The sequence below is a fragment of the Glycine max genome, chromosome 19, assembly GCF_000004515.6.
Source record: "Glycine max cultivar Williams 82 chromosome 19, Glycine_max_v4.0, whole genome shotgun sequence".
Lineage (NCBI taxonomy): Eukaryota > Viridiplantae > Streptophyta > Magnoliopsida > Fabales > Fabaceae > Glycine > Glycine max.
In genome coordinates this window covers 15,336,378-15,352,355 of record NC_038255.2, presented here as the reverse complement: position 1 = coordinate 15,352,355, position 15,978 = coordinate 15,336,378, and positions in this window count along the sequence as shown.

Sequence of the window (15,978 nt, the reverse complement as noted above, 5' to 3'; positions counted from 1 at the left end):
TTGTTTTTCTTTGCAAAAAATCTTGCCAAAAAGCTTTCTAAACTTCATTTTCAAAACTTTGTTTTTCTGCAAGTGGAAATTCTGCAGAAAACAAAAGTGTGCTATCTTTTCTTCCTTCTCCCTCTTGCCAAAAGAATTCAAAGGACTAACCGCCCGAGAATCCTTTTGATTCTTCCTCCTCCCTCTAAACAAAATATTTCAAAGGACTAACCGCCTGAGATATCTTTTGTTTCCCCTTACAAAGATTCAAGGGACTAACCGCATAAGAATTCTTGGTCTTAACACATTGGAGCATACATCCATTGTGGTACAAGTAGAGCGTACATCTACTTGGGTTGTAATACTGAGAACAAGAGAGGGTACATCTCTTGTGGATCAGTTCAAGTGGAGCGTACATCCACTTGGTGTTTCAAAGAGAACAAGGGAGGGTACATCCTTTGTGGCTCTTTGCTTGTAAAGGATTTTACAAGGTAAAGAAAATCTCAAGAACCGGTGGTTGCTTAGGGACTGGATGTAGGCACGGGTTGTTGCCGAACCAATACAAAAAGTTGTATTTGTTTCCTTCTTCCCTACACTTTTAATTTTCGTTGTGCACTTTTTATTTATGCTTTACTTTTGTCTAAGTTACTGTTTCGATTCCTTACTTTCTCATAACTTAGTATAAGGCCTAATTGAATCTAGTAATATTAAGAAGGATAAATTTTAATTAGTCAAGACACATTAATAATTAATTCAACCCCCCCTTCTTAATTATTCCGAGGCCACTCGATCCAACAAGTGGTATCAGAGCAGGTTTCTTGAGAAAAGCTTCACAACTTCAAGATAAATGGCCTCTTTAAATTCTTTGTTTTCCGAAAGTAATTTTAGGTATAGGTCAAATCTGAAATCATTTCAAGATCATGATGAAGATCAAGCCAACTTATGTCTCATGAAAAAATCTTATGAGAACAACGAGGAAGAATCTATAAGGAAGAAGTGGTACATCGACAGTGGATGTTCCAAGCATATGACGGGAGATGTATCCAAATTTACAACCATTTCCCCCAAGAAAAGTGGACATGTTACATACGGTGACAACAACAAAGGCAAAATCATTGGAGTCAGCAAAATAGGTACGAGTTCCTCTACTCCTATTGAAAATGTGTTACTTGTAGAAGGTTTAAAGCATAGCCTATTAAGTGTTAGTTAATTATGTGATAGAGGATATAAAGTATCTTTTGATTCTGAAAAATGTGTTATCAAGCATGAGCATGACAAAGATATTGAACATATAGGTTTCAGAGAAAATAATGTTTACATGATTGATTTGAAACAAAAATCTGAAAATGATAAATGCTTTATAAGTAAAGATAGTGATCCTTGGTTATGGCATAAGAGAATTTCTCACATTAACATGGATCATCTAAATAGATTAATCTCAAAAGACCTAGTTGTTGGTTTATCAAAAATTAAATTTTGAAAAAGATAAATTATGTGATGCATGCCAAAAAGGTAAACAAACAAGAGCATCTTTTAAATCTAAAAATATTGACTCTACCACTCAACCATTACAATTACTGCACATGGATTTGTTAGGACCCTCTAGGGTCATGAGTTTTGGTGGTAGTTACTATGCATTAGTAATTGTTGATGACTATTCTAGGTATACTTGGACTTTATTTCTTACTCACAAAAATGATGCATTTCATGCATTTATGAAACTTGCCAAAGTCATCCAAAACAAGAAAAGTCTCAAAATTATCTCCATTAGAAGTGATCATGGAGGTGAATTTGAAAACAAGGATTTTGAAATGTTTTGTGATGAACAAGGCATAGAATACAATTTTTCTGCACCTAGGACACCCCAACAAAATGGTGTAGTGGAAAGGAAAAATAGATCTTTAGAAGAAATAGCTAGAACTCTCTTAAATGACACTCCACTCCCAAAATATTTTTGGGTTGAAGCTGTTAACATCGCATGTTATATTATGAATAGAGCCTTAATAAGACTGATTCTTATGAAAACTCCATATGAACTGTTTAACAATAGAAAACCAAACATTGCCCATTTACATAGCAAAGCCTTTAGGATATACAACAAAAGAACCATGACAATTGAGGAATCAATACATGTTTCTTTTGATGAAACTAATATTTTCTCTCCGAGAAAGGAGTTTCTTGATGATATTGCAGATTCATTGGAAGATACGTACAATCAAGAAAGGAATCTAAAAAGGAAGAGAAATGAAGAAAACAAGGATGTTCAATATGACATAGCCCAAGAAAGTGATGATCTTCCCAAAGAATGGAAAACTTCAAGAAATCATCCTCTTGACAATATCATCGGAGATATCTCAAAAGGGGTAACAACTAGACACTCGCTCAAAGATTTATGCAATAACATGGCATTTGTTTCTATGATAGAACCTAAAAACTTTAACGAAGCCATAATAGATGATCAATGGATAGTTGCTATGCAAGAAGAGTTAAATCAATTTGAGAGAAATCATGTTTGGGAACTAGTTGAGAAACCACATAACTACCCTATTATAGGAACAAAATGGGTATTTAGAAATAAACTAGATGAAAATGGTATAGTAATTAGAAATAAAACTAGACTAGTTGCAAAAGGATACAACCAAGAAGAAGGGATAGACTATGAAGAAACATTTTCACCCGTGGCTAGATTAGAAGCCATTAGGATGCTTTTAGCTTATGCATCTATTATGAACTTTAAACTATATCAAATGGATGTCAAGAGTGCCTTCTTAAATGGTCAAATCCAAGAGGAGGTATATGTAGAACAACCTCCCGGGTTTGAAGACTCACAAAAATTAGACCATGTCTATAGATTAAAGAAAGCACTTTATGGGTTAAAACAAGCACCTAGGGCTTGGTATGAAAGATTAAGTAAATTCCTATTAGTAAAAAATTTCACTCGAGGAAAGGTAGATACCACCTTATTCATAAAGAAGAAGGATAATGATATCTTATTGCTACAAATTTTTGTTGATGATATAATCTTTGGATCTACTAATGAATCTTTGTGCAAGGAATTTTCTATTGACATGCAAAGTGAGTTTGAGATGTCCATGAATTACTTTCTTGGACTACAAATCAAACAAACAAATGATGGGATCTTTTTAAACCAAGCAAAATATTGTAAGGAACTCATCAAGAGATTCGGAATGGAAAACTCAAAACACTTGGCTACTCCTATGAGCACTGGTTGCTACCTTGACAAGGATGAGTCCAGTCAACCCGTTGATGAAAAGCAATATAGAGGTATGATTGGATCTCTACTTTACTTATCTGCAAGTAGGCCAGATATTATGTTTAGTGTGTGCATGTGTGCAAGATTCCAATCAAATCCAATGTTTTCACATCTAACTACTATAAAAAGAATCATAAGATATCTCTTAGGAACAGTTAACTTAGGATTATGGTACCCTAAAAATTCTTTATGCAATTTAATAGGATACTCAGATTCAGATTTTGCTGGATCCAAAACAGATAGGAAGAGCACTAGTGGCACATGTTAGTTCATAGGGTCTGCTCTTGTCTCTTGTCATAGCAAGAAGCAAAATAGTGTAGCATTATCCACAGCCGAAGCAGAGTACATCTCTGCTGGTAGTTGTTGTTCACAGATCTTGTGGATGAAACAACAACTATCTAATTATGGGATTGTATTAGACCATATTCCCATAAAATGTGACAACACAAGCACCATAAATCTATCTAAGAACCTAGTCCTCCACTCTAGAACCAAGCACATAGAAATTAGGCATCATTTTCTTTGAGATCATGTCGTAAAAGGTGACTGTGTTCTAGAATTTGTAGATACCAAAAACCAACTCGCAGAAATCTTCACAAAACCACTACCCAAAGATTCTTTCTACACCATTATAAGAGAATTAGGACTTCTAGATGCTAGTGACTTAGACAAATGATTTGTTTTATGTTATGATGTCTTATGACTTATTTGATACATATGCTTTTATGATTTGTGGATAATTTATTATCTTGTTTGATTTTTATAAGTTTCTCCTTTTTTCTTGTATGTTTATCCATTTATGTATGATTTTATTTTACGCACTTTGGCTTTTTGATGTTGCCAAAAGGGGAGAGAAAATGGGTATTTTAGAAATCAAGATATTATATTTTCAAAGTTTTAAAATTAAGCATGAATTCAAAAAGAAAGGGGGAGAAAGAGATGAGTGAACGATAGAACAAAACTTGCACGTATTCTCTTGATTTCAGGATTTTCATCATCAAAAAGGGGGAGATTGTGGAAGCAAAGCTTTCCAAGTTTATTTTGATGATGCCAAAGACTCAAGTCAAGAATCAAGAGTCAAGCAAGTATCAAGAATCAAAGAGTCATTCAATCAAGAATCAAGATTAAAGTAAAGATTCAAAAGAAGACTCAAGATGTACAAGAACTTCAAGAAAAGCATCAAGATAAGTATAAAAAGATTTTTTCAAAAACCAAATAGCACAGTTTTGTTTTACAAAAGAATTTTCTCAAATTTTCTAAAGTTACCAGAGTGATTACTCTCTAGTAATCTATTACCAGTTGGCAGTAATCGATTACCAATGACCAGATTGGTTTTCTAAATGATTTCAAATGATTTGTAACGTTCCAAAATGACTTTTAAATAGTGTAATCGATTACACTATATTAGCAATCGATTACAAGTGAATCTGAACGTTGGAATTCAAATCCTATTGTGAAGAATCACAACTTTTCATAAAATACATTGTGTAATCGATTACACCATTATGGTAATCGATTAACAGTGAATAGTTTTGAAGAAAAAGTTAAGAGTTATAACTCTTAACACGATATTCTCAAAAGTCATAACTCTTCCAATGGTTTTTTGACCAGACATGAAGAGTCTATAAAAGCAAGACCTTGGCACGCATTTTACAAGCATCCAAAAAAAACCACATATCTCTTTCAAATATTTTATGACCATTGCCCATTGTTTTTCTTTGCAAAAACTCTTGCCAAAAATATTTCTAAACTTCGGTTTCAATACTTTGTTTTTCTACAAGTGGAAATTTTGCAGAAAACAAAAGTGTGCTATCTTTTCTTCCTTCTCCCTCTTGCCAAAAGAATTCAAAGGACTAACCGCCTAAGAATCCTTTTGATTCTTCCTCCTCCCCCTAAACAAAAGATTTCAAAGGACTAACCGCCTGAGATATCTTTTGTTTCCCCTTACAAAGATTCAAGGGACTAACCTCCAAAGAATTCTTTGTCTGAACACATTGGAGCGTACATCCTTTGTGGTACAAGTAGAGCGTACATCTACTTGGGTTGTAATACTGAGAACAAGAGAGGGTATATCTCTTGTGGATCAGTTCAAGTGAAGCGTACATCACCTTGGTGTTTCAAAGAGAACAAGGGAGGGTAACTCTTTTGTGGCTCTTTGCTTGTAAATGATTTTACAAGGTTAAAGGAAATCTCAAGAACCGGTGGTTGCTTGGGGACTGGATGTAGGCACGGGTTGTTGCCGAACTAGTATAAAAACTTGTGCTTGTTTCCTTCTTCCCTACACTCTTTAATTTCCACTGTGCACTTTTTATTTACGCTTTACTTTTGTCTAAGTTATTGTTTCGATTCCTTACTTTCTCATAACTTAGTAGTAAAGCCCAATTGAATCTAGTAATATTAAGAAGGATAATTTTTAATTAGTCAAGACACATTAATAATTAATTCAACCCCCCCCCCCTTCTGAATTATTCTGAGGCCACTCGATCCAACACTTGAAATGATCTCAAGTGATATTTGAGTAGAAAAGATTACATATATAATATCAAGAGGGATACATAAGGGTACAAAGATTACATCAAAATCTTAACAAAAACTAACCGACTGTTGCACAAGGTACAAAGCTTGCAAGAGAAATGATGTAGGAAACGATCCGCAGTTCGATTCAATAGCGCCTCAGCTTTTCTTTTTTGCTGCTTCTCTTTCTCCTTTCTATGTTTTTCCTCTCTTTCTTCAGTTCTTCAAACCCTTAAACCCTTTCCCTACATGGCTATTTATAGGAAAAGGCCATTTGGTGAAAGGGAAGCTTGCCTAGGCGAGCTGGAGCTCGCCCAAGCATGTGGCTTGCTTAGGGCTGAAGAAATTTAATGGCTCAGGCGAGCCATATGCTAGCCTGGGCGAGTTTAGGTTCAGAAAAATTTAGGAAATAACCATTTTGCCCCTTCCTTTGGCTTTTGTTTCTGGAACTGACAAACAACCATCAAAACCCTGTGCGACTCCTTGGGCTTGTGCTATAACCGGTGCCAAACACCATAATTCGATTAGCAATGATCAAAGCATCATATCCGAATGATAAAAATATTATACCCGGATGAAATTAGGGTCTGACAATTGTCCCTCTTTACTTATCTTTTATTGAAAATAAAAGATAAGATAATGACACTAATTTCATTCTAGCAATCTGACTATTCAAAATTGGATGCCAGAGAAAACAAAAAAATGAAACCCAAAAAACAAAAGGGCATTGAAGTCATATAACACCAAACAGAGGACCTTGAAGTCCTATAAAACATAAAATGGAGGACATTAGAGTCTTATAGGGCATAAAAGCAAAGGACATTGACATTGAAGTCTTGTAAAGCGTAAAAATAAAAGACATTGAAGACTTTGAAAAGCATAAAAGTAGAATACATTGAAGTCTTGTAAAGCATAAAATAGAAGACATTGAAGTCTTATGAAAACATAAAGACAGAGGACATTGAGTCCTATGGAAACATAAAGGTGAGGACGTTGACTCCTATGGAAACATAAAGACAGAGGATGTTGAGTCCTACAAAAAATAAAGACAGAGGACGTTAAGTCCTATGAAAAAATAAAGGCGAGGATGTTGAGTCCTATGGAAACATAAAAGGCGAGGACATTGAGTCCTATTAAAGCATAAAGACAGAGGACGTTGAGTCCTGCAAAAAATAAAGACAAAGGACGTTGAGTCCTATGAAAAATAAAGGCGAGGACATTGAGTCCTACAGAAACATAAAGACAGAGGACATTGAGTCCTATGAAAAACAAAGGTGACGACGTTGAGTCCTATGGAAACATAAAGACAGAGGACATTAAGTCCTATGAAAAATAAAGGCGAGGACATTGAGTCCTATGAAAAATAAAGACGAAGGACGTTGAGTCCTATGGAAACATAAAGACAAAGGACATTGAGTCCTATGAAAAATAAAGGTGAGGACGTTGAGTCTTATGGAAACATAAAGACCGAGGACATTGAGTCCTATGAAAAATAAAGACGAGGACATTGAGTCTTATGAAAACATAAAGATAGAGGACATTGAGTCCTATAAAAAATAAAGGTGAGGACGTTGAGTCCTACGGAAACATAAGAACAGAGGACATTGAGCCCTATGAAAAATAAAGGCGAGGGCGTTGAGTACTATGAAAAGTAAAGACAAAGGACGTTGAATCCTATGAAACAAAAACAAAGGACGTTGAGTCCTATGAATCATGCCAGTATGTACTAATACCCCAAGGCTCAACCTTATAAGAAAGCAAAAGTTTGAATCTTTAAGAGATCCTCTCATCCTAAACTCAAAAGATAGGACATTGGATTTTGGAAATTGGTATATAAAGGGAAATCTATGCACTTATAGCCTGATGTGAAACATGAGTTTTGGAATGCAGAGGCATGCGACCTTCATCTTAAAATGCAATAAATGTGGACTTTGTATCTAGCAATGCAAAAAGTTTTGAATCATGAAAACTATGCAATGCTCATGACATTCTTTCCTCTTTTTGCGATTTTGATTTTTTTTTTATCTCAAAAAACACAGATTGATTGTCCTTTTCTGAAAGATGTGATAACTCATGCGAACTCATCCTATATTTTGCAAATCTCTTCAGGGACTCCCTCAAAGTGTATGTTTTAATTGATTTAGTCACTTGACAATTTTGGAGTGACAGCAGTGGAGCCATTTGATATTTAATCAATCAACTGAAATATTGATCCTAGGGTTCGTCCCTTTCTTTTTGTTTAAGAACTTTGATTATTTTGCACAATAAGAAAATATAAGGCTTTAGGACCGATCACATGCACCATTGAAGGATGGCAATGGATTGTTACACTTTGGTATATGACCAAGTGAAACTTTCCTGATTTAAGGTCATAGAGTGATGCCAAGGGTCTGTCGATCCTGCTGAAACTTGATGACATGGGTTGATCACGAAAGAATTTATATAACGAAGGCTACCCTTGGATTCGAAAGGAATCCTAAAGAGTTTGCATGAGCAATTAACATCAGATGTACCCTACTATCACAATTGTCTTTGGGCATTTTCCTCGAGCTCCTAGTCGAATGATTTTTCTTCTTAGATGTGCAAGTGCAAACCTCAAGGATTCTCTTTTTTACTATTATTTTTATATATTTTTTCAACAAATACAAGCGTGTGCGAGTTCCATTCTAGAATCCAAACTTAAAAGAAAAATTAGCCATTCCTTGATCCACATGGGCTTTATTGGGCTTGTAACGTGGTTAGGGACAAGAAGGCTATGAAAGAAAGGATCAGAGAGGCTCAAAGAGTGTTTAAGGGTTATATTGAGTAAGAACCTTGAGAGTCTTGCTTGTACTTTTATTCATTTCAATTTTTTTGGGTTGGGCTCTACTCCTTTTGTCTTATTCATTAATCTTTATTGCACTTTTGTGCCTTCCTTGTAAATTTTGGAGATCTTTTGTCTCTTTTTTTTCCACTCGCCTTTGCCGAATTTCCTTTCTGCTTTTTTTTCCTTAACATCATTGTTGCCCAACCTAGAGCTTGGTAAACCTCATGCATGTGTTGTTTGCATTGCTCTTTCCACTAGTTTAGTGGTGGTTCCTACTTAGGGTTTTTAGTTGTTTTTTTATAAAAAAAAAAAAAAAGAAAACAAATATGCTTTGGCTCGGAAGGGGTAACAAGGGATAAATTAGTGTTTGGGATGATAAAACACGGTCATGTGTCATTTCAAATCTTGACTAGAGACTTTTGCAGTTTGGATTTTGGGACAAAACCTTTGATAACACACCCCTGGTCTTTTTTCCTTTTTTATTTCCCTAACTTTTTCCTAGGCCACCCTTTTGGGTTTTCAACCTATCGGTTCTTGTCTGCCTCTAGGTTTGCTTGAAGCTCATGCACGATGCCTATCATTGCCCTAGTGTAGGTTTCAGAGGTATATGTTGTTGTCGTTTTTCATGACCTTTGTCATACCCTAATTTCGTCTGGGGATTATTACTTGATGACATACAACCTTTGGTTAGCCACTTTGAGATACTTGGCATCCTTTGTTGCACAAAAAATGAAGTCCCGAGGCGTGTCAGAAATCAAAAGGAAGCAGGCTTGCGCGATCCGTGAAATTCCGTAATGTGGCGGAAATCGAAAAGAGGTGTTTTTGCGAAATTCGTGAGTTTCCGTAACTTCTTCGAAAGCTAAAAAAGAGTAAATACATAATCCGTAAGGATTCGTAACCTTGCGGAAGGAAAATAAGTATCGTTACGAAATTCGTAAAGTTTCGTAACTTTACGGAAAAAGAATTACCAAAAAATAGAAAGGGGGTGCATTTAGTAAAAAGGGGGGTACAAATAGCAATCTAGCCCACTTGGGCCTTCCAGATCCTTCCTCCAGAAGGCTGTTGCTTCTGGAGGAAGCAACCTTGCTTACCTGGGCGAGCTGGGTGGCAAGCTCCTCCCCTATTTTGCTATAAATAGGAGGAGGAGTGAAGGGAGAAGGGGTTCAGCCTTCTTGGCACTTCTCTCTCTGTCGAAATTGCTGAGGAAAATTATTTCCGTGAAGAAAATCCAAGCCGAGGCGCTTCTGTAACGTTTACGTGAGTAATTACGCGAAGATTCTCGACCGTTCTTCAACATTCATCGTTCGTTCTTCGTTTTCTTCAGTCTTCAACGGGTAAGTACCTCAAACCGAGCTTTTCAATTCATTTTATGTACCCATGGTGGTCCACATTTTGTTTCATGTATTTTTATTCTCGTTTTCATTCGCTTTTTATAACCCCTTTTGACGTGCTTAAGTCATTTATTTAAGTCATTTCTCGCCTAATCTAAAAATAAAATAAATTTCCATCCGATAAAATAAATTGTATCATTTATTTAAGTCATTTGACGTGCCGTAACCACGTTGGAAATAAAAAAAAAGAGGTAAAATAATAATATAATAATAAAAAAAATACCTTTTAGTAAAGTAAAGCGAAAAATCAATCGGACGTTTTTCTCTTTGGGATTTCTCATTCTTTATTGAATTGACTAATAACTAAAGTGAAACTAAGGCTAAAATCAACTCGCCTAGTCAAGCTCGTCCACAAAAATAGGTTTTTTGAAAGTTTATCATTTCAGTTTCTTACTAAGTAAAATGGATCATTTTTAAGGTCCAACGCCTTAAAATGATCACCCTTCAAGTAAAAAGAATCACTTGATTCACGCATAAGAAAGAACTACGTAGGTCTGATTTCCTCTTCGATGGAGGGTACGTAGGAGCAAAAGCCCCGCTTTTGTCGACCTCAAAAAATAAAAAGAAATAAAAGTTAAGGTAACACAATTTCCACAATTCTAAAAAATAGGTTGTTATCGTTTGAGACAAACGTGAGAGGTGCTAATACCTTCCTCAAGCGTAAATACAACTCCCGAACTTAGAATTTTCATTTTGACCGGTTTCCTTCGGTTTTTCCGATGTTTTCCACAAATAAACGTTGGTGGCGACTCCGCGCATCTTTCCTCCTTTGGAAAGCGCACCCGTGAGCCTCGCCCTCGCTTGCCCGCAAAAGGGCACGTTGCGACAGTTGGCGACTCCACTGGGGAATATTTTTGTGAGTTAGGCCTATTTTGAGGAATTGTGGATTTTTGAAACTTTGGGTGTGCATTTGTTGAACTGTGTAAAATGTAAATAATTGTTGTCTATTTCACATTCTTTACACTGCATTCAAAGCACCCACAGGTTTGAGTAAAAAAAAAGGGGCCCTACACCCGGGTTTATGGGAATTTAAGGAGTGGAGGTGAATCTATCATCATGCTAGGTCTCCGACTTGCTTGATAATAGTGAAACCTCGTCTAGAGCTTTCTCTCTTTATAATGTGTTGTCGCTGGTATTCCATACCGCCACAATATTATTATCTTGAGTGATGATACCTCTAGAGAACGGCCGTGTAAGTTATAAATTGTTGGGAAGTAGTTATTAGAGACCCCTAGATATTATCCTATAAGTAGGGGCAAAGAGCAAACACGCTCCGTGCCATTTGTTCTCATGCATCTTTTGATAAATAGCACTAGTTTATAGTTTTTTGCTAGTGGTGTTTGGTTTCTTTAGAGTAATACGTAACCTGTTTAATGCTACGTCGAGGCGCCATCATGCCCAAACGTAGCATTAAAATTGGCTCTATGCGGTCTCGTATGTGTGAATTACCCCTTTGTGTTGTTTTCTTTCTGTTTCATGCATACGCATTGCATCATTCATGTCGGAGTCTTGATCCACCCCTTTTTTAGGTAAATGATGGGGACAAATCAAAACGGCAAAAGGTTTTATCAGGTCAAGGTTAAAAGTCTAGATGTCACTAGCCTCAAGGAATTGGGACAATTGATGGGACCTCTCCAAAGGCAAGCCTTCCGCAAAGTGTACGGGAAGATTCTAGATTTGGCCGCAGCGGAGGTATTTACGGAAGCTGTCGTATCCCTCGCCCAATATTATGACCAGCCGTTGAGGTGTTTCACGTTTGGGGACTTCCAAATGGTACCAACTATTGAAGAGTTTGAGGAGATATTAGGATGCCCTCTTGGGGGGAGAAAACCGTATCTTTTCTCCGGCTTTCTTCCTTCCTTGAGCAAGATTGCAGCTGTGATTGGAGATTCAGCAAAAGAGTTGGATCGCATGAAACAAACTCGCAATGGAATAGTGGGCCTGCCACGGAAATACTTGGAAGGCAAGGCAAGGGATATGGCGAGCCAAGAGAAGTGGGGCCCGTTTGCGGATATGTTAGCTTTGCTGATTTTTGGGGTTGTCCTCTTTCCGAACGTTGATGGTTTGGTAGACTTAGCCGCCATTGATGCTTTCCTCGCATATCACCATAGCAAGGAAAGTCCAGTGGTGGCTATCTTGGCAGATTTGTTTGACACCTTTGATCGAAGGTGTGAGAAAAACAGTGCACGGATTGTTTGTTGTTTACCCGCTCTCTGTGTGTGGTTGATTTCACACCTATTCCAACAAGACACAAGACACCCGTGTCCACTTCAAAGTTATCGCTCATGCGCCGAAAAAGGAAGAGTCAATTGGGACCAACATTTGGCGGAGATAGGGGGCAACGCAATCAATTGGTTTCCTCGTTGGAAGGAAGGCAAGGAATGAGTTCTTTTCTCGTGTGGGGACTACCCTAATGTTCCACTGATAGGGACTAGGGGTTGTATTAATTATAATCCCGCACTCGCCATAAGACAGCTAGGGTATCCCATGAGGGGAGCGCCAACCGAAGAAAGTCTCTCGCCTTTCCTTGTGAAAGATTTAGGCGCGCAAGGTCTCAAGGTTATACAAAGAATCCACAAGGCGTGGAAGAGTCCGTTGAAGAAAGACAAGGAGCTTAGGGGCATCCGTAATGGCGTCATCGGAGGTTATCATGGATGGCTAAGAATTCATGCGCGAGGGTTAGATTGGCTCTCCAAATTGAAAGTTGTCAATGAGGAGAACTTTGAAGCTCCGGAGGAAGATGAAGAAGTCCAAGCTCTAAAATTAGAGCTAGGGAAGGCAAGACTCGCCAAGGAGAAGTTCAAATCCGCTGCTACACACATCCGGAAGGAGTGCACCGAGTTACAAGAGGAAAACGCGGCCACTGCAAGAGCCCTTGAACAAGAAACCAAAAGGGCCCGCAAAGAGGAATATGGCCGAGAGAAATTCTGAGGAGCATTGTGGGGTAGCAACAATGAGCTCAAGCTCCGAAGAGAGGAGAGAGATCGGTCACGGGTGCATGGCATGATCTTAAAAGAGGAGTTAGTTGCTTGCGCGAGGTCTAAAAGGATTTGGCTCAACACTTGGAAGCCACGGAGCAAAGCATGCTAGCTATCATAGGGCAATACAAGGAAGAGTTGAACCAGCCTGTGGCCCATGAACAAAAGCTAGTGGAAGATTTTGAACAAGTGTACGCCGAAAAAAAAGCAAGGGGGAGGGTGATTGATGCTGCATCAAGAAGTGACTATGTGGATGGATAGGTTCGCCTTGACCTTGAATGGAAGTCAAGACCTCCCGCGTCTATTAGCCAAAGCAAAAGCCATGGCCGAAGTGTGTGCTGCCCCCGAGGAGATTCATGAGCTAATCAATTACTGTCAACACATGATAGATTTGATGGCCCATATAATTAGGAATCGTTAGGTTCTCTTGTAACACCTTTTGTATAATCTTGGCTAGATGAAAGCTTTGTTCTTTTATAAAATGAGAACTTCTGAACTCATCATGTTTTCTAAAAAACCTTGGGGTGGATCCAAGTGCTCCAATCATCCATTTGCATACTCATGTTTTGGTGGCATACTCACCGTTGTTTATTTCTTTAGGAATTTCATCATAACTAAGAAAACACCAAGGCACCCCTATAACACTCGATCCAGAAAAATGGATAATGAAGAGGGCGTGCAGGAACAGATGAAGGCCGATCTATCGGCCTTAAAAGATCAAATGGCTTCCATCTCGGAGGTCATGTTAAAACTCCAGAAAACCATAGAGGATAAAGCCACGGAAAACGCCTCCAGTACAATTAGGGAAGCGGAGCCGGTGCTGCAGCCCGCCTTGAATCCGGGCCTAGACAGAAACACGGCCGTGTTCGGTCGAAGGTATAGTCCGCAAGCTTATCCTTATGGCCTGCCTCCGGACTTCACCCCCCGTGCCACCCCGGAAGATTTAAGCCAAGCCCATACTTTCGAGGGGCAACTCCCACCTTATGAAGACTATCTCGGGCAAGACAATGAGGAAGGAGATACCCATCTTGGCCCCCTGCTCCACCTCAAAGATCTGTCCCCCCAGGAACTACCCCAACCAAACATAGTCCGCCATATCCCGGCTTCACCCACACCTGTAAAAGAATCTGTTCCCTTCGCGGAAGATAAGGGGAAGATGGAGGCACTTGAAGAGAGATTAAGAGCAGTCGAGGGCCTTGGCAATTACCCGTTCTCGGATTTGGCGGATTTATGTCTTGTGCCCGACATCGTCATCCCTCCCAAGTTCAAAGTACCAGACTTTGATAAGTATAAAGGGACGACATGTCCAAAAGGGCATCTCCGGATGTATTGCTGAAAGATGGGGGCGTATTCCGCGGATGAAAAGTTGTTGGTCCATTTCTTTCAAGACAACTTGGTCGGAGCAGCAGTGGCATGGTATACCAATCTGGAAGCTTCCCAGATCCGATCATGGAAGGACTTGGCAACTGCCTTCATTAGGCAATACCAGTACAATACGGACATGGCTCCCGATCGGAACCAGCTTCAGGGTATGACTAAACGAGAGCATGAGTCCATTAAGGAATATGCCCAAAGATGGAGAGATCTCGCAGCCCAAGTCGTACCGCCCATGACGGAGAGGGAGATGATCACAATTATGGTAGATACGTTACCCACGTTCTACTATGAAAAGCTGATAGGCTACATGCCAGCTAACTTTGCAGATCTCGTCTTCACTGGAGAAAGGATTGAATCCGGACTACGAAAAGGCAAGTTCAAATATGCTACCAATATGGCCCCCAACAACAACAGAAGAGCCCCAGTAGTGGCCGCGAGACAAAAGGAAGGAGATGCCCACACAGTCACCACCGCCCCAACATGGATGAAAGCACCCCAAAATATCCAAAGCTCATACCAGCCCAATCCCCCAAATTTTTTAATCCGAGCCGGGAATTCCCTCCCGACTCAAGTAAAAGGACCACCTGCAGCAGAAAGAGCGCCGGCCCAACGCACAGCTCCAGCCGCACCCCGGCCAGTTAATAATACAGCCCCCGGCGCGACCTATAAATATGCACAGCACCCGCCCCCGAAAGACAACTTCCCTCCTATTCTTATGGCATACTCCGAGTTATGGCCTTCATTATTGGAGAATCATTTGGTGGTGGCCATACCCGGGAAGGTTCTCCAGCCACCCTACCCCAAGTGGTATGACCCGGGTGCCAAGTGTGTGTACCATAGTGGAGTTCCCAGACACAATATTGACTCCTGCATCCCGTTCAATTATAAGGTGCAGCACCTGATTAGTGCCGGCTGGCTATCGTTTCAGGAGGAAGGCCCAAATGTTAAAACCAACCCGCTAGCTAGTCATGGAGGGGCTAGCGTGAATGCCGTCAAAGAGGATGGGCCATCGTGGGCAAAGAGATTAGGAGAGGTGGCTACTTCTAGACGCTTCATCTATCAATCACTGCAAGCGGTGTGCATGGTCTCCCGTGGTGGAGGCGAAAGGGATGAATGTTTGTTTCACCTCGGGGAGTCGCATGACATGGAAACCTGTCCCGCGGTGGAAGAATTGCTTCAGCGGCTCATGGATTGCGGACAGCTTGAAGTGTCCATAGGAGGGGGGGAAGAACCACAAATTTGCATGCAGTCGGAAGAGAAGAAGGTTCCTTTAACCCCCAAGGCCCTAGTGATATGTTTTACTAGGAAGGGGACCAGCTCCACACCCATATACCCCCGGGCGGCGCCCAAATCAACACCATTTGCATATCAAAGTAATAAGGCCGTTCCGTGGAAGTATACCCCTCCCGCATCCAGCGAAAGAGTTGCAACCGAAGTTGACTCCCTATCAGCTAAGGTAACCAACATCACCGGCCTTAGTGGTGTAACCCACAGTGGTCGGGTGTTCGCTTCCCCTCACCCGGCGGAATTGCCCTCCAAAGGGAAAGTGCCCATGGTCCAAGAGCCCACAGATATAGCCACCCCCTCGAAAGAAGTAGATCCTCCAGTGGTAAGAGGGGCCGAAAAGAAAGAAGGACTTCAAGGAAAAACATTGACTTT